General features: G+C 41.5%; 1 protein-coding gene across 1 annotated transcript in view; it reads left to right on the forward strand.

The window, feature by feature from the left end:
- Nucleotides 1–970: 970 nt before the first annotated feature.
- Nucleotides 971–24,794, forward strand: part of fhdc1 (FH2 domain containing 1) — a 59,208-nt gene continuing 35,384 nt past the window's right edge. The window contains exon 1 of the mRNA XM_036933387.2: nucleotides 971–1,142. The gene's annotated coding sequence lies outside the window, so the exon portion shown is untranslated. The remainder of the gene's footprint in view (nucleotides 1,143–24,794) is intronic.

Raw genomic sequence — 24,794 nt, forward strand, 5'->3', positions numbered from 1 at the left:
AACAGTGGGGGGATCTACTGGGAATTTCCAGGTGAACAAAAAGGAGAGCTGTCAAATCAATCAGAATCATCTCGGTTTAATTTCAAGTTGCAACGAGGAGACACCCCCAGCACAGAAGCAGAGAACATGTCTAACTTGACCTTAGCAGAGAAGGCTCTTCTATCCTAATTACACAGCACCAAATGTTCTGTAAACAACAGCCTGGGAGGCTTGTAGGAAGTCAAAACAACTTTGTCAGCTGCTGCAGAATCACACAGTGTTTCACATAATACAACAACAATCAGTATCCTTGGTCCTTGGAACTCCAGTCTGGCGTCAATCACTATCAACAGATACAGTTTAATCCATAACATACAGTCCATCAACCTACGTGTAGTATAGAAAGGGAACACATCTAAATAAATATTCATGTTAAATATTCCCCATTACAAGGGGTCAAGGTCAGAACTGAACTATTAATAGTTATATAAATGTTGTACTCCTGACCTTAAATGCTACCAAGCATCTGTCACCTTTCTGTATTATTCTCATTTTACTCACCATCATCTTTCTCTTCAGGTCCTCTCTCTTCCTATCTCTATCCCATGCACTCCCTTCATCTTCGTGGCCTCCACCAAAATAGTCACCTTCAAAGACATCAGTAGCTAGCTTATAATATGTTTGCCCTACAGGTGGTGATTTTCTACTTCTTCAAGAAATGCTGACTAATACTATTGCAGAGGCCTATTTGCGAACTGCATATACGTAGTTTGCAAAACGAAAGCGTATAGCTAACAAACGTGGTGTCAAAACGTTGACATTCATAATAAGACATAAATAACCGCAACAAGGCCCGTTGAGGCGCGCGACACCAGCGCAAGATATGGGTGGACACACCGCGTTCACCTGAGCCAATCACGTTTGAGATTGTGCACGCGTTCGCTTTGCTGCTTGGCGGCTGCTGCTGCTGCTGTCTCCGCTGCCGCCCTTCAATCGATTCTCGTCCCTCAAAGCAGCCGCAACGAACAGAGGACACCGTCGCTGCTCTAACAACCAAAATAAAAACAACATACACCTTTTCTTTCTCTGAAAAGTACACCTGCTAACTAAAACATTATCCATGCGGATTACCTAGTATGTATTTTACCATCCTAGCTCTCTCGGTAAGTGATTCATCAGTCTATTATTTGCTTATTTAGAGTCTGCAATTAAGTATAGTAGCTAACTCACTGCAACTGATGTGTGAAATGACATCATGCAAGTCAGTGCTTCTACACAGTTATTCTTATATGAAGTTTATTTGCTCTTTGTGTGGATGTCTATGCATAAGGTTGTTTTAACCTTCATGTATTTGCCAGCCTGAATTCCTTCCTTCGTTTTTAGGGTTGTTTTACAAGATGTTGTAGCCTACTATGGGAATGGAACAGTATAGACAATTACATCCAACATTGATTCCTAATTCTATTGATAGGACAATGTCACAGGATAGAGATATTGTAGCTTGATATTGTAACAATGCACATGTCATGTCATGTGTGAGCATACCATATTGTATGTTAATCTATTCTGGCTTTACAAATACGTTATGTATTTGTAGTCAGAAAATGTACAAGTGGTCACAGTTTTGCCAAATATCTATCTGTTAAAATAATCAATATGCTTGTATTTGGCTTTAACATTTTAACATGACAGAATTCATTCACATGTCTTTAATTTAATACAATTAACAGTGATTGTTAAATGTTTTATTTAACTAGGCAAGTCAGTTAAGAACAAACTCTTATTTACAATGATAGCCTAGGAACAGTGGGTTAACTGCCTTGTTCAATGGCTGAATGACAGATTTTTACCTTCAGCTCAGGGATTTGATCTAGCAACCTTTCGGTTACTGGCTCAACGCTCTAACCACTAGGCTACCTGCCACCCCAATTCTAATTGATTCAGCTTTGCCACCAATTGATAATGTAAGTTTGCCAATTGCCATCAATTGATTTTGTTGGCTTGCTTTGAATTTATTGCAAACTGTGTAAAGTCTACTAAACTGCATCTAAGATTGATGATATTGTTTTGTGTGAAAATAGTATTACCATACAAAAACAACTATTTCTTCCACCAAAACACCTGCTCCATCTCTCTGAAAACGCATTAATTCATTGCTGTATACATGTACAGTATGTTTGCATTTGGCAACAGTGTTGAATGTTGCAGTTCACCAATCGTCTCAAAACAAGAGTGAAAATTACAACTTCTTCAAAAGCAATTCCAATGTTATTGTGGATGTTCTCAAGTCAATTAGTAGCTCTGTGACCCCTCAACCCACGAGGCTACATGTAAGGCTTTGCAACTCTGCCTGCGTTGGTCTAATCCCAAAACCCTCGCTCTTCCTTGGCCTTTGTATGCAATTTCTCATGCTGAGATGAATGAGAGGCAATCCATTCAAGTAAGGGGAACATTGCCCAAGAAAAAAAAAGTTGCTCCCCTCCCCGGGTCTGGTCAAGGGGGTGGGTTGGTATCCCCCCCGTTACCGTGGATACCGGGACCAACGGGGGAAACTACATTTTGTGACGCCATCGGCCATCTTATGGAGGAGGCTTGATTGATTTGTGTGGGAGCAGTATAATACAAAAGGGTGGGAAGCTGGGGTGTACTTTAAGTTCTACAATTCTGTTTTCTTAAATCGTGTCTATAAAAGTGTTACAGCTTAGATTGTTGTAAAAGGTTGGGTTTACCCATGCTTATTGCACACACAAAAAACAACTTCATCTGATTTGAATTGGAATGGGATTCTGATTCTGATGTTATTCTGAAAGGAAGTCACTGAAACATTTTCACTTTGTGAGATTAGCTTTTCTCTCCCTTTCTTTTAATGGTGGAAATTGCATTTAACTGCTGCTGTGCCGCACTGTCATAGAAATAGAAAAGGTCAGAGCGCTGTAAAGTTCAGGAGTGGAAAATGCAATGTCTTCATCTACAACAATGACGGATTAGAAGCCACAATACGCATTGGAAAGAGAACAATGAGACTTTAAAAAGTCTATATAATTCACTATGACAATATACTTCCAACACAAACCTTATCAGGGTTGAGGTTTTAATCAAGTAAATCTTCAGGATTCGTATTACATATTTACTTTGTGAGGTAGATGAACGTTAATATGTTTTAACTGTTTAGTATTGGAAAACTACTTCATTATTAATGGGGTGCGTAGTATCATTAAGCGCTCTTGTAACTTCAAGCACACCTATGGGTCACCTATAATCAGGCTTTCTCAGGGTACAAGGGTCTGGGGTATTTGTCTTGCTCTGAGCTAATGCCCTGGGCACCTTGTTGTTCGCCTCTCGAAGTAAACATCAGGTGTTTTCAGTTACTCCCTGCTTCCCCCTCCTATTATCTCTATGGTAACATCAACAGCATGCCTTCCTCATCTGCCTAGGGCCTAGGCCAATCACCGCATTCTGTGTCAGGGTTGAATATGTTGATCAAACTGAAGAAGCCATTTTGAAATGTCATTTAATTAAAATGTTATTTTGAATAAAGACAAATACAATGACACCGTTGACACATTGAATACACAACAGTCACACACTTTAACCCACACTAATTTCCTGTTCTTGTCCCTAGATGAGCATTAAAGTATATATTTCAAAGTAAAATCTGGTTGCACGGTACCATAAAAGGTGTTATTCTAGCCAAAATTCTAAATACCAATATTAGAGGCTCAGTTAGTAGAACTCAGTGTTCCATCATCTCCGGGCTAGACAGTCACCACCTGTTAACAATGGAACAAAGGGACGGATTCATACCTTTGTTTTGATGCTTATCTCAATTCACTGTGTTTCCCTGTTCTGTGTGTTCCCTTCTCTCATTCCCCTCTGTCAATGGATCTGACTTGTCTTTCCCAATGAGTATCCCCACTTTTCTTAACTCTAGATAGTCTTGGTGATTTAGAGACAGTTTATTTGTGATATGGTGTTTTTCAATTGTGCTCTCAGAATGGCTTTCAACACGCAGTAATTGGCCTTCACCTCTCTCGGGGCTCTCATTCTATACTGAACGAAAATATAAACGCAACATGTAAAGTGTTGGTCCCATGTTTCACAAGCTGAAATAAAAGATCCCAGAAATTGTCCTATGCACAAAAAACTTATTTTTCTAAAATGTTGTCTCCTTTGCCAAGATAATCCATCCACCTGACAGGTGTGGCATATCAAGAAGCGGATTAAACAGCATGGTTATTACACATGTGCACCTTGTGCTGGGGACAATAAAAGGCCACTCTTAAATGTGCAGGCATGCTAACTGCAGGAGTGTCCACCAGAGCTGTTTCTCTACCATAAGCCTTCTCCAAGGTCTTTAAAAATCATCTGAGATCGTCTGAAACTAGCCACCCGGACAGCTGATGAAACTGTGGGTTTGCACAACCAAAGAATTTCTGCACAAACTGTCGTGCCATTCATCCAACACCATCACCTCATGTTTCAGCATGATAATGCACGGCCACATGTTGCAAGGATCTGTACACAATTCCTGGAAGCTGAAAATGTCCCAGTTCTTCCATGTTCTGCATACTCACCAGACATGTCAAGCGCTGAGCATGTTTGGGATGCTCTGGATCAACGTGTACAACCGTGTGTTCCAGTTCCCGCCAATATCCAGCAACTTCTTACAGCCATTGAAGAGGAGAGGGACAACATTCCACAGGCCACCATCAACAGCCTTATCAAATCTATGCGAAGGAGAAATGTCGTGCTGCATGAGGCAAATGGTGGTCACACTGACTGGTTTTCTGACCACGTCTGCACCTTTTTTTGGTATCTGTGACCAACAGATGCATATCTGTATTCCTAGTCATGTGAAATCCATAGATTAGGATCTAATTAATTAATTTAAACATATTTCCTTATATAAACTGTAACTCTGTAATACCTAAGAAATTGTTGCATGTTGCGTTTATATTTTTGTTCAGTGTAGTATGACAAAGTTGTTTGTATTGTTGGGGGACAATGTCATCTGGTTGATTTTATCTGCTATGTAGGCCACTACTTTCCTGGGGACACGATATCTCCCACTGCAATTGTGAAACTGTGCCCTTTGGAGACTGTTTGGGGGATAAAGAAGGTTGTCCAAGGCCAGCAGCTCTCTGTTTTATTGCTGTAATACAAATCTTGAAGACTTGCAGTGTCATGTAAAGTGATACACATTATAATTGGTTACATTTCGACAAGGTTATTTTAACTGTCTGTCTGTCTATCTCCTTCTGGATTAAGTGGACTGAAATACAATGCCTTGCAAAAGTATTCGGCCCCCTTGAACTTTGCGACCTTTTGCCACATTTCAGGCTTCAAACATAAAGATATAAAACTGTATTTTTTTGTGAAGAATCAACAACAAGTGGGACACAATCATGAAGTGGAACGACATTTATTGGATATTTCAAACTTTTTTAACAAATCAAAAACTGAAAAATTGGCTGTGCAAAATTATTCAGCCCCCTTAAGTTAATACTTTGTAGCGCCACCTTTTGCTGTGATTACAGCTGTAAGTCGCTTGGGGTATGTCTCTATCAGTTTTGCACATCGAGAGACTGACATTTTTTCCCATTCCTCCTTGCAAAACAGCTCGAGCTCAGTGAGGTTGGATGGAGAGCATTTGTGAACAGCAGTTTTCAGTTCTTTCCACAGATTCTCGACTGGATTCAGGTCTGGACTTTGACTTGGCCATTCTAACACCTGGATATGTTTATTGTTGAACCATTCCATTGTAGATTTTGCTTTATGTTTTGGATCATTGTCTTGTTGGAAGACAAATCTCCGTCCCAGTCTCAGGTCTTTTGCAGACTCCATCAGGTTTTCTTCCAGAATGGTCCTGTATTTGGCTCCATCCATCTTCCCATCAATTTTAACCATCTTCCCTGTCCCTGCTGAAGAAAAGCAGGCCCAAACCATGATGCTGCCACCACCATGTTTGACAGTGGGGATGGTGTGTTCAATGTGATGAGCTGTGTTGCTTTTACGCCAAACATAACGTTTTGCATTGTTGCCAAAAAGTTAAATTTTGCTTTCATCTGACCAGAGCACCTTCTTTCACATGTTTGGTGTGTCTCCCAGGTGGCTTGTGGCAAACTTTAAACGACACTTTTTATGGATATCTTTAAGAAATGGCTTTCTTCTTGCCACTCTTCCATAAAGGCCAGATTTGTGCAATATACGACTGATTGTTGTCCTATGGACAGAGTCTCCCACCTCAGCTGTAGATCTCTGCAGTTCATCCAGAGTGATCATGGGCCTCTTGGCTGCATCTCTGATCAGTCTTCTCCTTGTATGGGCTGAAAGTTTAGAGGGACGGCCAGGTCTTGGTAGATTTGCAGTGGTCTGATACTCCTTCCATTTCAATATTATCGCTTGCACAGTGCTCCTTGGGATGTTTAAAGCTTGGGAAATCTTTTTGTATCCAAATCCGGCTTTAAACTTCTTCACAACAGTATCTCAGACCTGCCTGGTGTGTTCCTTGTTCTTCCTGATGCTCTCTGCGCTTTTAACGGACCTCTGAGACTATCACAGTGCAGGTGCATTTATACGGAGACTTGATTACACACAGGTGGATTGTATTTATCATCATTAGTCATTTAGGTCAACATTGGATCATTCAGAGATCCTCACTGAACTTCTGGAGAGAGTTTGCTGCACTGAAAGTAAAGGGGCTGAATAATTTTGCACGCCCAATTTTTCAGTTTTTGATATGTTAAAAAAGTTTGAAATATTCAATAAATGTCATTCCACTTCATGATTGTGTCCCACTTGTTGTTGATTCTTCACAAAAAAATACAGTTTTATATCTTTATGTTTGAAGCCTGAAATGTGGCAAAAGGTCGCAAAGTTCAAGGGGGCCGAATACTTTCGCAAGGCACTGTATGTGGCTTTCCTCCACCCCACATGAAAAAATACTATAGTGTACGTTGGTATGAATACTATAGTATTCACTGTATTGTTTTTGCGGACTGTAGTATCATGACCTAGAATGACGCTGGAGGGAAAAGCAGCTGTTTTACGGGTTCCTGACCAATTATGCTATTTTGTGTATTTTTTTGCATTGATCGTAACTTTTTTGTTCATCATGTTTCTGCCATCATTCCCTATGACCAAAAAGAGCTTCTGGACATCAGAACAGCTATCACTAACCTTAATTTGGATGAGGACATATTGATTATTACGGAACAAGCCAAAATCAACAATACTCGGAGAAGGAGGAGGTGGCGCTATAGAGGCCGACGTGTGGGATACCTGATAAGACTACGTCAGAGAATGGATAAACCGCCTCTGCCCTCTGTTCTACTGGCAAACATGCAATCACTGGAGAATAAACTGGACGAGCTCCAATCAAGACTATTCTATCAACGTGATATGAAGACCTCTAATATCCTATGTTTCACAGAGTCGTGGCTGAACAAGGATATGGAAAATATAAATCTAACTGATTTTTCTATACATCGGTAGGACAGAACGGCAGCGATGGTGTGTCTCTCTGTTAACAACAACTGTTGCGCGATCTCTAATATTAAGGAAGTCTCAAGTTTGTTATCGCCTGTTATCATGATAATATATCATGATAAGCTGTGGACCATACTATTTACCAAGTCATCTATATTTTTCATAGCTGTCTATTTATTAGCACAAACCGATGTTGGCACTAAGACTGCACTCAACAAGCTGTATAGGGCCATAAGCAAACAAAAAAATGCTCACCTGTGATTTTAATGCAGGAAAACTGAAATCTGTTTTACCTCATTTCTACCCGTATGTAACCTGTGCAACTAGAGGCAAAACACTTTAGATCACCTTTGCTCCAAACACAAAGACGCATACAAAGCTCTCCCACGCCCTCCATTTGGCAAATCTGACCATAACGCTATCATCCTGATTCCCGCTTACAAGCAAAAACTCAAACAGGAAGAACCAGTGAATATGAACGTGTTCTGATGAAGCGGATGCTAAACTACAGGACTGTTTCGCTAGCACAGACTGGAATATGATCCGGATTCCTATGATGGATCGACGACGTCGTCCCCACAGTGACCTTACATACATATCCCAACCAGAAGACCTTTAAAACAGTTTAACATTCACAAGGCTGCAGGGCCAGACGGATTACCAGAACGTGTATTCAGAGCATGCGCTGACCAGCTGGCAAGTGTCTTCCCGGACATGTTCAACCTCTCCCTGACCCAGTCTGTAATACCTACATGTTGCAAGCAGACCACCTTAGTCTCTGTGCCGAATAATGCCAAGGTAACCTGTCTAAATGGCTATCGCCCCTTAGCACTTTGAAAGTATGGTCATGGCTCACATCAACACCATCAAGCCAGACACCCTGGACCCACTTCAATTCGCGCACCGTCCCAGATCCACAGATGACGCAATCTCTAGTGCACTCCACACTGCCCTTTCCCACCTGGACAAAAGGAACATTTACATCAGAATGCTGTTCATGGCCTCCCAAGTGACGCAGCAGTCTTAGGAACTGCATCGCATGGGTTGAGGCGTCACTACACACCCGGGTTTGATCCCAGGCTGTGTCACAACTGGCCGACTGGGAGTTTCATAGGGCGGTGCACAATTGGCACAGCGTCATCCTGGTTAGGGGAGGGTTTGGCCGTGGGGGCTTTACTTTACTTTACTTGGTTCATCGCGCTCTAGCGACTCCTTGTGGCGTGCCAGGCGCTTGCAGGCTGACCTAATCGTCAGTTGAACGGTGTTTCCTCCGACACATTGGTGCAGCTGGCTTCCGAGTTAATTAACCTCTCTTGGGTGGGGGGGCAGTATTTACCCGTCTAGATGAAAAGCGTGTCCAAAGTAAAGTAGATTTGGATAGAAAACACTCTAAAGTTTCTAAAACTGTTAAAATTATGTCTGTGAGTATAACAGAACTAATATGGCAGGCGAAACCCCGAGGACAAACCATCCCAAAAAAACACATTTTCAGCCTACCACTGTTTTCAATGGCTGTCACTTTTATTATAAGGTGAAATCCTCACAAATTGCAGTTCCTAGGGCTTCCACTAGATGTCAACAGTCTTTAGAAAGAGTTTCATGCTGGTTGTTGGAAAAATGAGCCAGAAATTGTAGTTTTTCTAGGTGGCTCCCATTTTGGCTGTAGTGTTTCCAAGCGCGTGGAAGAGAGCGCGTTCTTTGGTATTTTTCTCCAATAAAGACAAGAATGATTCTCCGTCTTACTTTTTATAGTTTATTTACGTATTAGGGTACCTACGGTTTGATTATAAACGTTGTTTGACTTGTTTGGAAAAGTTTATTCATTTTGTATGCATTTTGATGGAGGGAAACTGGGTGGATTATTGACTGAAGCGTGCCAGCTAAACTGAGTTTTTATGGATATAAAGAAGGACATTATCGAACAAAAGGACCATTTGTGATGTATCTGGGACCTTTTGGAGTTCCAACAGAAGAAAATCATCAAAGGTAAGTCATTTATTGTATCGCTATTTCTGACTTGCCTGGTTGAAATATGTTTTTCATGCTTTTGTATGCGGGGCGCTGTCCTCAGATAATCGCATGGTGTGCTTTCACCGTAAAGCCTTTTTAAAGTCGGCTGGATTAAAAAGAAGTTAAGCTTTTTATGTATTACACTTGTGATTTTATGAAAGTTAAATTTGTATAATTCTGTAGTTTGAATTTCGCGCTCTGCAGTTTCACCGGATGTTGGCCAGGTGGAACGCTACCGTCCCACCTGCCCATAAGAAGTTAACAGGTGCGGTTTAATGGGTCATGTTTCGGTATATAACTCCCTCTGCAACTGGATCCTGGACTTCTTGATGGGCCTTCCCCTTCATTAAGTTTGCAGACGACACCAGAGTGGTAGGCCTGATCACCAACGATGATGAGACAGCCTATAGGGAGGAGGTCAAAGACCTGGTAGTGTGGTGCCAGGACAACAACCTCTCCCTCAACGTGATCAAGACTAAGGAGATGATTATGGACTTCAGGAAACCAAGCATGCCTCCATTCTCATCGACGGGGCTGTAGTGGAGCAGGTTGAGAGCTTCAAGTTTCTTAGCGTCCACATCACATCTGACTGGTTGTATCACTGCCTGGTATGGCAACTACTTGGCCTCTGACCGCAAGGCATGACAGAGGGTTGTGCATACCAGTGACATGTTCAGAGTGTCACTGGTTCTTCCTGTTAGAGTTAATGATGGTGTTGGAGTCGTGCCTGGCCGTGCCGTCACGAGTGAACAGGGAGTAGGACTGGAGGGGACTGAGCATGCACCCCGTGTTGAGGATCAGCGGATCAGCGTTGAGGATCAGCGTGGCGGATGTGTTGTTACATACCCTTACCACCTTGGGGCGGCCTGACAGGAAGTCCATGATCCAGTTGCAGATGGAGGTGTTTAGTACCAGGGTCCTTAGCTTAGTGATGAGCTTCGAGGGCACTATGGTGATGAACGCTGTGCTGTAGTCAATGAATAGCATTCTCACATATGTGTTCCTTTTGTCCAGGTGGGAAAGGGCAGTGTGGAGTGCAATAGAGATGCATCATCTGTGGATCTGTTGGGCGGTATGCAAATTGGAGTGGGCCTAGGGTTTCTGGGAGAATGGTGTTGATGTGAGCCATGACCAGCCTTTCAAAGCACTTCATGGCTACAGACGTGAGTGCTACGGGTCGGTAGTCATTTAGACAGGTTACCTTAGTGCTCTTGGGTACAGGGACTATGGTGGTCTGCTTGAAACATGTTGGTATTACATAGGTGGAACATTTCAGTGAAGACACTTGCCAGTTGGTCAGCGCATGCTCGGAGTACACGTCCTGGTAATCAGTCTGGCCCTTTGGCCTTGTGAATGTTGACCTGTTTAAATGTCTTACTCAATTCGGCTGCGGAGAGCGTGAACACACAGTCGTATTGAACAGCTGATGCTCTCATGCATGTTTCAGTGTTACTTGCCTGGAAGCGAGCATAAAAGTAATTTAGCTCGTCTGGTAGGCTCGTGTCACTGGGTAGCTCTCGGCTGTGCTTCCCTTTGTAGTCTGTAATAGTTTGCAAGCCCTGCCACATCCTACTAGCATTGGAGCCGGTGTAGTATGATTCAATCTTAGTCCTGTACTGACACTTTGCCTGTTTGACGGGCTCGTCAGAGGGCATAGTGGGATTTCTTATAAGCTTCCGGGTTAGAGTACCACTCCTTGAAAAGGCAGCTCTACCCTTTAGCTCAGTGCAGGTAGGCAGGAACGAGATCTGAACGGATAGTTCAGAGCTTCTGCTCTTTTCTATAACCTGTAGGGCCTATACTTGGCATGTAGGTTTTCAGTTATGGGTGACACCAATTGTGATATGGGTCCGGAGAATGTGAAATAAATAAATGCTGTAGTGTTTTTGCGGACATTACTGTAGTATTTACTACAGTGTCTTTTTTGCAGATAATACAGCAGTATTTACTATAGTATACTACAGCATTCTATAGTAAGTACTACACATGATCAAGGGATAGTACAGCATGTAGTATAGTATACTACAGTTACTATAGAATTCTATGTGGGACTTGAGAGCTATTTAGTAGTTACATTAGACTAGATCTTATGACTACAGTGCCTTCAGAAAGTATTCATACCCCTTGACTTATTACACATTTTGTTGTATTACAGCCTGAATTCAACATTGATTAAATATATGTTTTTTCTCACCCATTTACACACAATACCACATAATAGATATTTAGCAAATTGATTGAAAATGAAATACTGAAATATCTAATTTACAAAAGTATTCACACCCCTGAGTCAATAATTTGTAGAAGCACCTTTGGCAGCGATTACAGTCTTTCTTGGTAAGACTCTAAGAGCTTTCCACACCTAGATTGTGAAACATTTGCCCGTTATTCCTTTCAAAATGCTTCAACCTCTGTCAAATAGTTTTTTGATCATTGCTAGACTGTCACAGGTGTCGTTGGAAGTAGACCAAAGTACAGCGTGGTGAGCATACATTTTATTTTATTTTAAGATGTCGCCAACAAAACAACAAACGAAAGAAATAACCGTGAATCTTACAGGGATAAGTGCCACAAACAAAGTTACAAAGTTACTACCCACACTGAAAGAAGGAAAAAAGGGCTACCAACATATGATTCCCAATCAGAGACAACGATAGACAGCTGTCCCTGATTGAGAACCATACCCTGCCAAAACATAGAAATACAAATCATAGAAATAAAGGACATAGAATGCCCACCCAAATCATACCCTGACCAAACCAAAAAGAGGTCTAAGGTCAGGGCGTGACATAGACAACCATTTTCAGGTCTTCCATATATTTTCACGTAGATTTAAGTCAAAACGGTAACTCTGCCACTCAGGAACATTCACCGTCTTCTTGGTAAACAACTCCAATGTAGATTTGGTCTTATGTTTTAGGTTATTGTCTTGCTGAAAGTTGAATTCATCTCCCAGTGTCGGGTGGAAAGCAGACTAAACCAAGTTTTCCTCTAGGTTTTTGCTTGTGGTTAGCTCCATTCCATTTATTTTTTATCCTGAAGAACTCACCAGTCCTTAATGATTACAAGCATACCCATAACATGATGCAGCCACCACTATCCTTGAAAATATGGAGAGTGGCACTCAGTGATGTGTTGTATTAGACTTGCCCCAAACATAACACTTTGTATTCAGGACAAAAAGTGAATTGCTTTGCAACATTTTTTTGCAGTACTACTTTAGTGCCTTGTTGCAAACAGGATGCATGTTTTGGAATATTTGTATTCTGTACAGGCTTTCTTTTTTTCACTCTGTCATTTAGGTTAGTATTGTAGAGTAACTAAAATGTTATTGATCCATCCTCAGTTTTCTCCTATCACAGCCATTAAACTCTATAACTGTTTAAAAGTCACCATTGGCCTCATGGTGAAATTCCATTAGTGATTTCCTTCCTCTATGGCAACTGAGTTAGGAAGGACGCCTGCATCTTTGTAGTGACTAGGTGTATTGATACACCGTCCAAAGTGTAATTAAGAACTTTACCACACGCAAAAGAATATTCAATATCTGCTTTTTTTTTTACACATCGACCAATAGGTCCCCTTCTTTGGAGGCATTGGAAAACCTCCCTGGTCTTTGTGCTTGAATCTATGTTTGAAATTCCCTGCTCGACTGAGAGACCTTAAAGATAATTATATGTGTGGGGTACAGAGATGAGGTAGTTATTAAAAAAACATGTTAAACACTATTATTGCACACAGAGTAAGTCCATGCAACTTATTATATGACTTGTTAAGCAAATATTTACGCCTGAAATGATTTAGGTTTGTCTTAACAAATACTTATTGACTCAAGACATTTCATATTTTCATATTTTCGAAATTCATGATGCGTCTTTGGCATTATGGGTTATTGTGTGTCGGCCAGTGACAAAAAAATCTAAATGTAAAACATTTGAAATTCAGGCTGTAACACAACAAAATGTGGAAAAGGGGTGTGAATACTTTCTGAATGTATTGAATGTCCCAAATGGCACCCTATTGCCTATATAGGTCCCTTTATAATTCCCTATAGCCCTTTTGGGCCCTGATTAAAAGTAAGGAATAGAATGCCATTTGGGATGCAGTTTATAAGTTTTAGCTTCTATATAGATGTCTGCGGTACATTAGGCCTTTTGAATGCTAAATGACAGAGCAAAACTTCCAGACTTGAATCTCTCCATTCTGAAACCCTTTGTCTCAGACTCCCAGGCTGTGATTAAGGGATTGATCCTAAGCTCTGGGATTTGTTATGTGCTGCCGTGTTGGAAGTCTGTAGCACGAAAATGCTGGAAGAGAAATGAGATTGCAGGTGTTTGTGCTGCTATTGGGGCTATGGGCTAGAGGACGTTGGTACAGTACTGCAGGTTCCATAGAGAGAGATGTGATTCAACTATTCACACTGAAATCTGGAGTTCTATTTCATTGGCAATGCCTTGTGTCTTTCTATCAACATTTCCATGACAGCATTTATGTAGGCTGTCCATGTGTATGATTTGTGAACGAGTTAGGCAATCAATCCTTCCTCAGGTACAATTACAGTATTTTCTAGGGACCCTCAATAAATGATCCTATTTCATTAATAACTTCTTCATACTGGCAGGTTGTCCCCTCTATAGGAAAGTACATGAATGACCAAGTTGTATAAAGGAGAACTCAGATTCTGTCTGCCTCAGGATCATTTGCAAGATACAGTATGTTTTTGAGCTCCATAGTTAATAGATTTTCTGGGTTTTATATAAGTTTTGATAGACGTAACATGATGAGAAGACACTAATGACACTTTCATGAAGTGGATTTAAAAGTGACACTGTTACTGATTGTGAGATCAGTTATTGTATTATATGCACTATAGCAGTAGTACTCAAGACTGGACTCAGTCACAAATCCGGTCTTGAGATTGCTTTTTTATATTTTTGTTCTTGGACTTGGATAACGTTGTACTCGGTCTTCACTCGGTCTCGGAGCAAAAACACAAATGACTTGATATTACTGTTGAGCCCCAGACCAGCCTTTATTGCTACATTTTCATATCAACATTTTCAACAGAGACTATAGTACACAAAGTGCAGTATAGCAACGTGTTCAAAGTGGATGCCGAAGATTTTGGACAAGACAGGTGACAAGATGCTGCCTAAAGTTAATTATCCGACAACAGAGAAAGACTTCTAGTTTGTAGTTTGAAGAGTTTCATACGTAATCCTTTTTCATCTGAATTGTAGTCTAAGACAACGCCCCAAATAGACAGAGGATTGGTTTTACAACGTGGACTACCTAACCCAGAAACCCACTTTCTGTGCCTTATGGGTTTAATCATCTGTCCAGCCACTCCTGGGAATGGATCGCCGACTGTAGGCCTCCCTTTGAACGTGTTTGAAGAGATCAGTTTGATCTTGATCACATAATGAGTACTTCCTTGGGATGCAATTTGATTTGTAGATCCCGTGATTCTGGGCACTGTATGCGCAGTCTGACTGCAATATAAATCTCAAACACACACTTTGTTTCCCCAGATGTACCTTCTCTAATGACTCAGAGGATCAATGGTGAAAACCAGACAGAAAATATGGGGTAGTGATTAGCTCCCACACACTCACTGGCTGGTTTCCACTGAAGTCCAATGGTCTGGGTCTGGCATTAGAGGTGTTTTTGCACTACATCATATAAGCAACAGATGGATGAGAAGAAGCTAGTAAAATTGTTAGCAAAATGTAGAAAAGCTATAGTAGAAATTGAGGCCCTTTTTGTTTTGGAGGGTTTGTTGTTGTAGTGATGCCATTATGTGTGTGTCTGTGTGGGTATGTGTGTGTGCCTCTGTTTAAAAAAAGAGAGTGATTTGGGCAGATTTGTGGAATTGTTTATTTCTGTAAGAATGAATCATTCCCCAGAAAATATAATTAAAATGTTCATTGTGGACGGGGTCAAGGGGTAGAACCTATTGGCCAGTCTTAGTTTTTGCCATGATGCTCCTATATTGACAAAAACTGTAAAACTGGATGTTGAATTCTGAAGGCATGTCAAAGTTGGAGAGACATTTGCATGGTTGAAACATGAAATTGAATGGCCAGTGGCCTTCTCTTACTTATCTCTCCTTACAGCTGAAGTCGGAAGTTTACATATACTTAGGTTGGAGTCATTAAAACTTGTTTTTCAACCACTCCACAAATTTCTTGTTAACAAACTATAGTTTTGTAAAGTTGTTTAGGTCATCTACTTTGTGTTTGACACAAGTAACTTTTCCAACAATTGTTTACAGACAGATTATTTAACTTATAATTCACTGTATCACAATTCCAGTGGGTCAGAAGTTTACATACACTAAGTTGACTGTGCCTTTAAACAGCTTGGAAAATTCCAGAAAATTGTATCATGGGTTTAGCCGCGTCTAATAGGCTAATTGACATCATTTGAGTCAATTGGAGGTGTACCTGTGGATGTATTTCAAGGCCTACCTTCAAACTCAGTGCCTCTTTGCTTGACATCATGGGAAAATCAAAAGAAATTAGCCAAGACCTCAGAAAAAAATTGTAGTCCTCCACAAGTCTGGTTCATCTTTGGGAGCAATTTCCAAACAACTGAAGGTACCATGTTCATCTGTACAAACAATAGTAAGGAAGTATTAACACCATGGGACCACGCAGTCGTCATACCGCTCAGGAAGGAGACTCATTCTGTCTCCTAGAGATGAACGTACTTTGGAGCGAAAAGGGCAAATCAATCCCAGAACAACAGCAAAGGACCTTGTGAAGATGCTGGAGCAAACAAGTACAAAAGTATCTATATCCACAGTAAAACGAGTCCTATATCGACATAACCTGAGAGGCCTCTCTCAGGACAACAAGTCAAGGTATTGGAGTGGCCATTACAAAGCCCTAGCCTCAATCCTATAGAACATTTGTGGGCAGAACTGAAAAGCGTGTGCGAGCAAGGAGGCCTACAAACCTGACTCAGTTACACCAGCTCTGTCAGGACGAAGGGGCCAAAATTCACCCAACTTTTTGTGGGAAGCTTGTGGAAGGCTATCCGAAATGTTTGACCCATGTTAAACAATTTAAAGGCAATGCTACCAAATACCAATTGAGTATATGTAAACTTCTAACCCACTGGGAATGTGATAAAAGAAATAAAAGCTGAAATAAATCATTCTCTCAACTATTATTCTGACATTTGACATTCTTAAAATAAAGTGGGGATCCTAACTGACCTTAGACAGGGAATGTTTACTAGGATTAAATGTCAGGTATTGTGAAAAACTGAGTTTAAATGTATTTGGCTGAGGTGTATGTAAACTTCCAACTTCAACTGTATATATCTTACTAATGTTTTCAGTAAGATTGTGTAGGATTGTTCAGTAAGATTGTTTACTTTTTATTGATGAATCTATCTGTCTGTCTGTTTGACTTCTGTATGACACCATCACACCAACTTATTTGGATAATTCCACGGTGTGACAAATATGCGGCCATCCGTGTCATCCGTACCCCCAATGTCCTTTACTCAATTACAAAACAACTGGAGGAGGAAGAAATAATTGGAGCCGCAGAGAAAATTGAATAGAGATATGAATTAAGTGTACAGTGGCAAGAAGAAATATTTTGAACCCTTTGGAATCATCTGGATTTCTCCATAAATTTGTCATACAATTAGATCTAATCTTCAAACACAGTCTGCTTAAACTAATAACACACACATTATTGTATTTTTCTTGTCTATATTGAATACATCATTTAGACATTCACAGTGTAGTTTGGGAAAAGTATGTGAACCCCTAGGCTAATGACTTCTCCAAAAGCTAATTGGAGCCTGGAGTCCAATCAATGAGACGAGATCGGAGATGTTGGTTAGAGCTGCCCTGCCCTATAAAAACACTCCAAAATGTTTAGTTTGCGATTCACAAGAACCATTTCCTGATGTGAACCATGCCTCGAACAAAAGATATCTCAGAAGACCCAAGATTAAGAATTGTTGACTTGCATAAATGCTCATTGAGGTTAAGAAGAATCTTACAGTGTCAGCTAAAGACTTAAAGAAGTCTCTGGAACATGCTAACATCTCTGTTGACGAGTCTCTAATACGTAAAACACTAAACAATAATGGTGTTCATGGGAGGACACCACAGAAGAAGCCACTGCTGTCCAAAAAGTCTGAAGTTCGCAAAAAAGCATCTGGATGTTCTACAGCACTACTGGCAAAATATTCTGTGGACAGATTAAACTAATGTTGAGTTGTTTGTAAGGAACACACAACACTATGTGTGGAGACAAAAAGGCACAGCACACCATCAAAACCTCATCCCAACTGTAAAGTATGGTGAAGGAAGCATCATGGTTTGGAGCTGCTTTGCTGCCTCAGGGTCTGGACAGCTTGCTATCATCGATGGAAAAATGAATTCCCGAGTTTCTCAATAGATTTTGCAGGAGAATGTAGGCTATCTGTCCGCCAATTGAAGTTCAACAGAAGTTGGGTGATGCAACAGGACAACGACCCAAAACACAGAAGTAAATCAACAACAGAATGGCTTCAACAGAATAAATTATGCCTTCTGGAGTGGCCCAGTCAGAGTCCTGACCTCACCCCGATTGAGATGCTATGGCATGACCTCAAGAGAGCGGTTCACACCAGACATCCCAAGAATATTGCTGAACTGATACGGTTTTGTAAAGGGGAATGGTCCAAAATGCCTCCTGACCGTTGTGCAGGTCTGGTTCACAACTACAGAAAACGTTTGGTTGAGGTTATTACTGCCAAAGTACGGTTAACCAGTTATTAAATCCAAGGGTTCACATACTTTTCACACCCTGCACTGTGAATGTTTACACGGTGTGTTCAATAAAGACATGAACATTTATAATTGGTAGTTTAAGCAAGACTATGTTTGTCTATTGTTGTGACAGATGAAGATCAGATCGAATTTTATGACCAATTTAGGCAGAATTCCAGGTAATTCCAAAGGGTTCACATACTTTTTCTTGCCACTGTAATTACTGTCAACTTCACCCGGCCCTTCTCGCACCGGGAACGAGTTTATGATGCGGAGAAAATGAATAGAAGTGTATTAATAGCAATGTTTTGAAAAAAATGTAGTCTGTAGGCCACTGTTGAGTCAGAGCAGGGAGGCAGAGGGGGACAGTTTGGAGAAAGAATGATGATCATTTTGGTGATCCCAGATAGACTCTAAAAACCAAGGAGATTTGATTGTCATTTGTTATGACTGCTTTCCAAACCATAAAATTGTTATGTAGCTTAATTGATTACAACATAATGTTTGGTCTGGATAAATGTTTTGTCTGAATATTGTGAGGTGAACCTCTATATTATTCACAAATAATGTATTTGATTTGTATAACTACTTCACTCATTGCAAAGTTCACCGTGGCCTTATCACCCGTGTCCATTATTTCAGTGTCCATAATTACTAGTAGACCAACAACACACTGATAATCTGCTGAAAGCTCATTAACAGCCGGGAGATTTGTAATGAGCTATTGAGTTCTGTTACACCCTTACACCCAGTATAATGACCTGTCCCATACACAGCTTTGGTTGTTTGTGTGTATCCTTGATCCTGCAGAATATGCTTAACCAGCCAGCCTTGTCTCATACGTAACATAATAACCGTAAATCCGGGATACTCAAATTACTAGGATATGTTACGTTTGGTATGGTTACATAAGATAGGTTTTTTTTAGGCAAAAATAGAAGTAGGGTGGCTGGTCAGGCGTATGACACAAACGTCTAGCAACTCGAAGGTTGCGTGTTTGAATCTCATCATGGACAACTTGTTTTATTTAACCAGGCAAGTCAGTTAAGAACAAATTCTTATTTTCAATGACGGCCTAGGAACAGTGGGTTAACTGCCTGTTCAGGGGCAGAACGACAGATTTGTACCTTGTCAGCTCAGAGGTTTGAACTTGCAACCTTCCGGTTGCTACTCTAACCACTAGGCTACCCTGCCGCAACTATTACTACATTTTAGCTACTTTGCAATAATGTAGCATGTTAGCTAATCCTTCCCCTAACGTTAACCCTTTAACCTAACTCCTAGCCCTAACCTTAACCCTAACCTTAACCCTAACCTTAACTGCTAACCATAGCCCCTAGCCCCTAGCATAGCTAACGAGTTAGCTTACTAGACAAATTGTAATTTGTAACATATCATACGTTTTGCAAATTTCGTAACATGTACGTCTACAAATTGATACATACCATATGAAACGTAACATATAATTTTAATTGGAGTGTCCCAGATTTACATTTACTATATTATGTCTACCCCTGAGTCCAGCTTGAACCAGCAGCAGATCCTATCGTCTGATAATGTACTGGTTGCATTTCATTATTTGGGATGCTATGAAATAGAGGTCAAGCAGTAGTTCTCCCTTATCTTAGAATTTAGACGCTAGTATCCTTCATTGGATATCTTTTATTGGCCCCAAGTTATCACAGCCATTCCAATAGCGAGGGACTTAATCGTGCCATAAAACAATGTGGCGTTTGAACACCTCAGTCAAGAGATGAGATAGTGGGAGGGAAAGTATGTGTGTGTTTAGGGAGAGGGCTTTCACTTTATAAGGAGCTCATTTGACAGATGGTAGGGACGCATTAGATAAAATGTTTGCTCAGCAAGAGTCTAAATGGTGAGTTATTTGTCTCTAGGGATGATGTTCAAAGCTGGGAGCATTTAACCCAGGGAAAGGATTTGGTTAGATGTGTACAGTTCTTTCATGTTTTATCATTAGTAGAAAGTCTAAAGACAGTAGGGAATCAACTTCCCCTCCTTCAAGGTCCATTAACATGTCAAGTTTGCATGTTTGATTCCCAGTGCATCTAGGCCTATCTGTGTGTAGCATAATCCAACCGAATTTCTATAATTATTTATTTGTTTTAATTTGTTTGATTCACAAGAGAAGAGTTATGATAGAAGATGCCCCATGAAATACGCAGTGACTTCTAATGAAGTATCTTGATAGAAATGGCTCAAACTTTCAAAGGAAGAGGTCCTTTGAGAATCATGAATTCATAATATATTTGCATAGGAGAAAGTACATGTTGCTTTTGCTGTGTTGAATATTGCATCGGCTCAGAAGCTTATGTAAGCTGTCTGTCTGGTTGTATCCCAAATGGCACCATATTCCCTGTATAGTGCACTACTTTTGACCAGGGTCTATAGTTCTCTGGTTAAAAGCTCTGGTCAAAGTGGTGCACTATAGAGAATAGGGACTCCAACCTGGATTTTTTTTGTCGTTCATTCTGGAAGAGAGATTAATTTTCATAAGGGACATGTACATTTTCAGTTACTAGAGCTACTTACACTGGCCTATAATGTTCAATCAGAAAATACAGGCTCTATCCGAGCACTAATCTCAATCTTAATCTCAATCTTTCAAAGTATTTGATTAATCCCTTTTCTTTCCTGAATCCGATCAGGATTTGTCTAATAAAAGCCCCCGTTGTTCACATCGTTGCCTAACATCCCCTCCAGACAGTGAATGGTAGATGTATTAATCTGTTGTTTGTGCTAGTTGTTGTCAATATTCATAACAGTAGATGGATGAGGTTTTCGTCTACACTCAAAACATTTCGACTCGTCAGGTACAGTGACACATTTTGCTCTGAATAACACATATTGCACGACAGGAGGGTCCAGTGACGTAGGAAAGTGGATAGACCAGAGTAGACAAGTCCATGAGCAGAGAAGACTGAAAGCAGTATTGTGATCCCCCTAGGGCACATTATTGCTGCAATCTGTCATCTCCTGCCTTATCTGAATGACAGTCAGTTGTACAACTGAAATGTGTGTTTCACATTTAACCCACTAAATCAGAGAGGTGTGGGGGGCTTCCATAATTGATATCCACGTCTTCAGGGCCTGGGGAACAGTGGGTTAACTGCATTGCTCAGGGGCAGAACGACAGCTTTTTGTCAGCTCTGGGATTCAAACCTGCAACCTTTAGTTTACTGGCCCAACATTCTAACCACTAGGCTACCTGCCGCCCTATGTGCCTCTGCTGCTTTTGCCAGTGACTGTTGTACAGTGTGTACTGGAAGCATCTGTCCCTGTTTGCCACACACACCCATAAGGCGTCATTTCATATCCTTTTCATTAAAAGAGATTGTTTGGCTGAGAGGCTCTTTTGTCTGGGTATCTGGGTAACTGTGTTTATGTATGTCTGTGTAAATGCCTGCGTGTGTTTAATCTCACACAGTTGACATATCCACCTGCTCGCCCCATCGTTTGCTCTGCCTCACTCACACTCCGTCTCCCCTTACTGTTTCTATGTGCGTGTGTGTGCGTGCTTGTGTGTCACTCACCTCCCCATCTGATGTGTCAGAGAAGGGGGAAGTGAGGAAGCCGGTATGCTGTACTACACTGAACAAAGCCTAAGCTGCCTTGTTTTCCTAGCAAGTTTGGTTTGAAAGAGAATATAAATATACAGTGTAGATATGACTAGACAGCCCAGGCAGAGGACTGTTTCTATGACATAGTGTGCTGATTTTACTATAGTATCTTGAAAAGGAGCCTGGACAGAAAACACTGATCCCGGTATGACACATTCATTCCATATATGGTGACCGGTGAAAAGAGACAGATGTGGACAAGATTCACTGTCACAAGGTCAACAAGCAGTCCTACTGAGGTAAACACAAGTAAAACAGGGCTAAGAGATATGACGAAGACACGAAAGAAGGCCATAGGCAATTTGACTACCTTACACATGTAGACAAGTCCAGATCAATAACTTTTTGAGGGATCTAAAACAGAGAAGTTCAAAATCACGGGAGCCATACCCCCACTGAGCTCTCCGCAAAGCTGCTCTCCTCTAATAAGTGTTTCCGCTGCGATGATGGCGGATGCAGGATTGGCTTAATCCCAGAGAGGCGGACCCTCTCTGCCCTGACTGTGCGAGTGAAAAGCCCCGGCGCTGCGGGGGTTAACGAGCACTCAGACTGTGTGTGTGTCTGTGTGTGTGTGTGACTGTGTGTTTGTGCTGGGGTTAACAAGCACTCAAACAGCCACAGGAAGTAACCTCTCTCGGGGACGCCGGATTACAACTCGCCCTCTGATCTGGAGGAGAATTTGTCTCCTTAGCCCCCAATATTGGAGTAGTGAATGAGAAGTTGGTGGTGGGCTAGGGGGAAAGTAATGTGACACATGGTCTAGGTAAAGAATGTCACCCGAGAGTTGGCGAACCACACACACACACACACACACATCCAATATCAGGTCTCTGCCACCCCCCTTTCCCCCTATTGTCTAGAATCTGACCACACTATCCTCAGGGCTTAAAAGCCTGCTTCAACAATCCACACTACCTCTCCTTTAAAGATAAACTTTAAAGAAGCCTTTGTGCGTCCATCTTAACCCTTTCTCTCTGTGGCGGGGGGGCACATCGTGCCCAGTAGTTAATGAGGCTGGGTGGGGTATCCCTGTCACTGGTAAAGACGGATGGGGGTGGGAACGCTGCAGGCCTGACAACAGGTGGACTACCACAATGAGATCCTCAACAGTCTGTCTGGGCTCACTCACTCTCAGTACAGCAGGTGGATGGATGTATTGTAGCTAGACACTCATTCCAACTCTGTCTGTTGCCTTCGGGGAATTTTACAGAGTTACAAATAGTTTACTGTCTCTTTAGAAGGAAGTAGACACTCTTGTTGTCGTCTTCTTGGGGTCCTGTCTTCTCTTTTGTCTCAAGATGCCCCAAACTAGCACTGCTGTTTTAAGCTGTCGTTGACAGTTAGCGTTATTTGAACATCTGTGGGAATGCTCTGACTTTAAAATGATATACACTGAGTGTACAAAAAATTAAGTACAACTTCCTAATGTTGATTTTCACCCCCCACCCCCTCCCTTTTGCCCTCAAACAGCCTCAAAGGATTCTACAAGGTGTCGAAAGCGTTTCACAGGTATGCTGGCCCATGTTGACTCCAATGCTTATCGCAGTGGTGTCAAGTTGACTGGATGTCCTTTGGGTGGTTGACCATTTTTGATACACACGGGAAACTGTTGAGCGTGAAAAACCCTGCAGAGTTGCAGTTCTTGACACAAAACGGTGCACCTGGCACATACTACCATACCCCGTTCAAAGGCACTTTTGTCTTTCCTATTCACCCCTGAATGGTACACATACACAATCCATGTCTCAATTGTCTCGAGGCTTAAAAATCCTTCTTTAACCTGTTTCTTCCCCTTCATCTACACTGATTGAAGTGGATTTAACAAGTGAGCGATCATAGCTTCCATCTGTATTCACCTGGTCAGTATATGTCATGAAAAGAGCAGGTGTTCTTAATGTTTTCAAATCAAATTTTATTTGTCACATGCGCCGAACACAACAGTGAAATGCTTACAGTGAAATGCTTACTTACAAGCCCTTAACCAACAATGCAGTTAAGAAAAATAAGTAAAAAAATTCAAATAAAAGTAACAAATAATTCAACAGCAGCAGTAAAATAACAATAGCGAGGCTATATACAGGGGGCATCGATACAGAATCAATGTGCTGGGACACCGGTTAGTCGAGGTAATTGAGGTAATATGTACGTCTAGGTGGAGTTAAAGTGACCATGCATAGATAATAAACAGACAGTAGCAGCAGCGTAAAAGAGGGGTCTGGGTAGCCCTTTGATTAACTGTTCAGGAGTCTTATGGCTTGGGGGTAGAAGCTGTTAAGAAGCCTTTTGGACCAAGACTTAGCGCTCTGGTACCGCTTGCCATGCGGTAGCAGAGAGAACAGTCTATGACTTGGGTGGCTGGAGTCTTTTAGGGCCTTCCTCTGACACCTGGTATGGAGGTCCTGGATGGCAGGTAGCTTGGCCCCAGGAAGACCAGGATCCAGTTGCAAAGGGAGGTGTTTAGTCCCAGGGTCCTTAGCTTCGTGATGAGCATTGAGGGCACTATGGTGTTGAACGCTGAGCTGTAGTCAATGAATAGCATTCTCACATAGGTGTTCCTTTTGTCCAGGTCTGAAAGGGCAGTGTGGAGTGCAATAGAGATTGCATCATCTGTGGATCTGTTGGGGCGGTATGCAAATTAGGGTGGGTCTAGGGTTTCTGGGATAATGGTGTTGATGTGAGGCCATGACCAGCCCTTCAAAGCACTTCATAGCTACAGACGTGAGTGCTACGGGTCGGTAGTCATTTAGTTAGGTTACCTTAGTGTTCTTGAGCACAGGGACTATGGTGGTCTGCTTGAAACATGTTGGTATTACAGACTCAGTCATGGACAGGTTGAAAATGTCAGTGAAGACACTTGCCAGTTAGTCAGCGCATGCTCGGAGTACACGTCCTGGTAATCC

This window comes from Oncorhynchus mykiss, chromosome 10, assembly GCF_057628025.1.
Source record: "Oncorhynchus mykiss isolate SJ-2025 chromosome 10, ASM5762802v1, whole genome shotgun sequence".
Classification (NCBI taxonomy): Eukaryota; Metazoa; Chordata; class Actinopteri; order Salmoniformes; family Salmonidae; genus Oncorhynchus; species Oncorhynchus mykiss.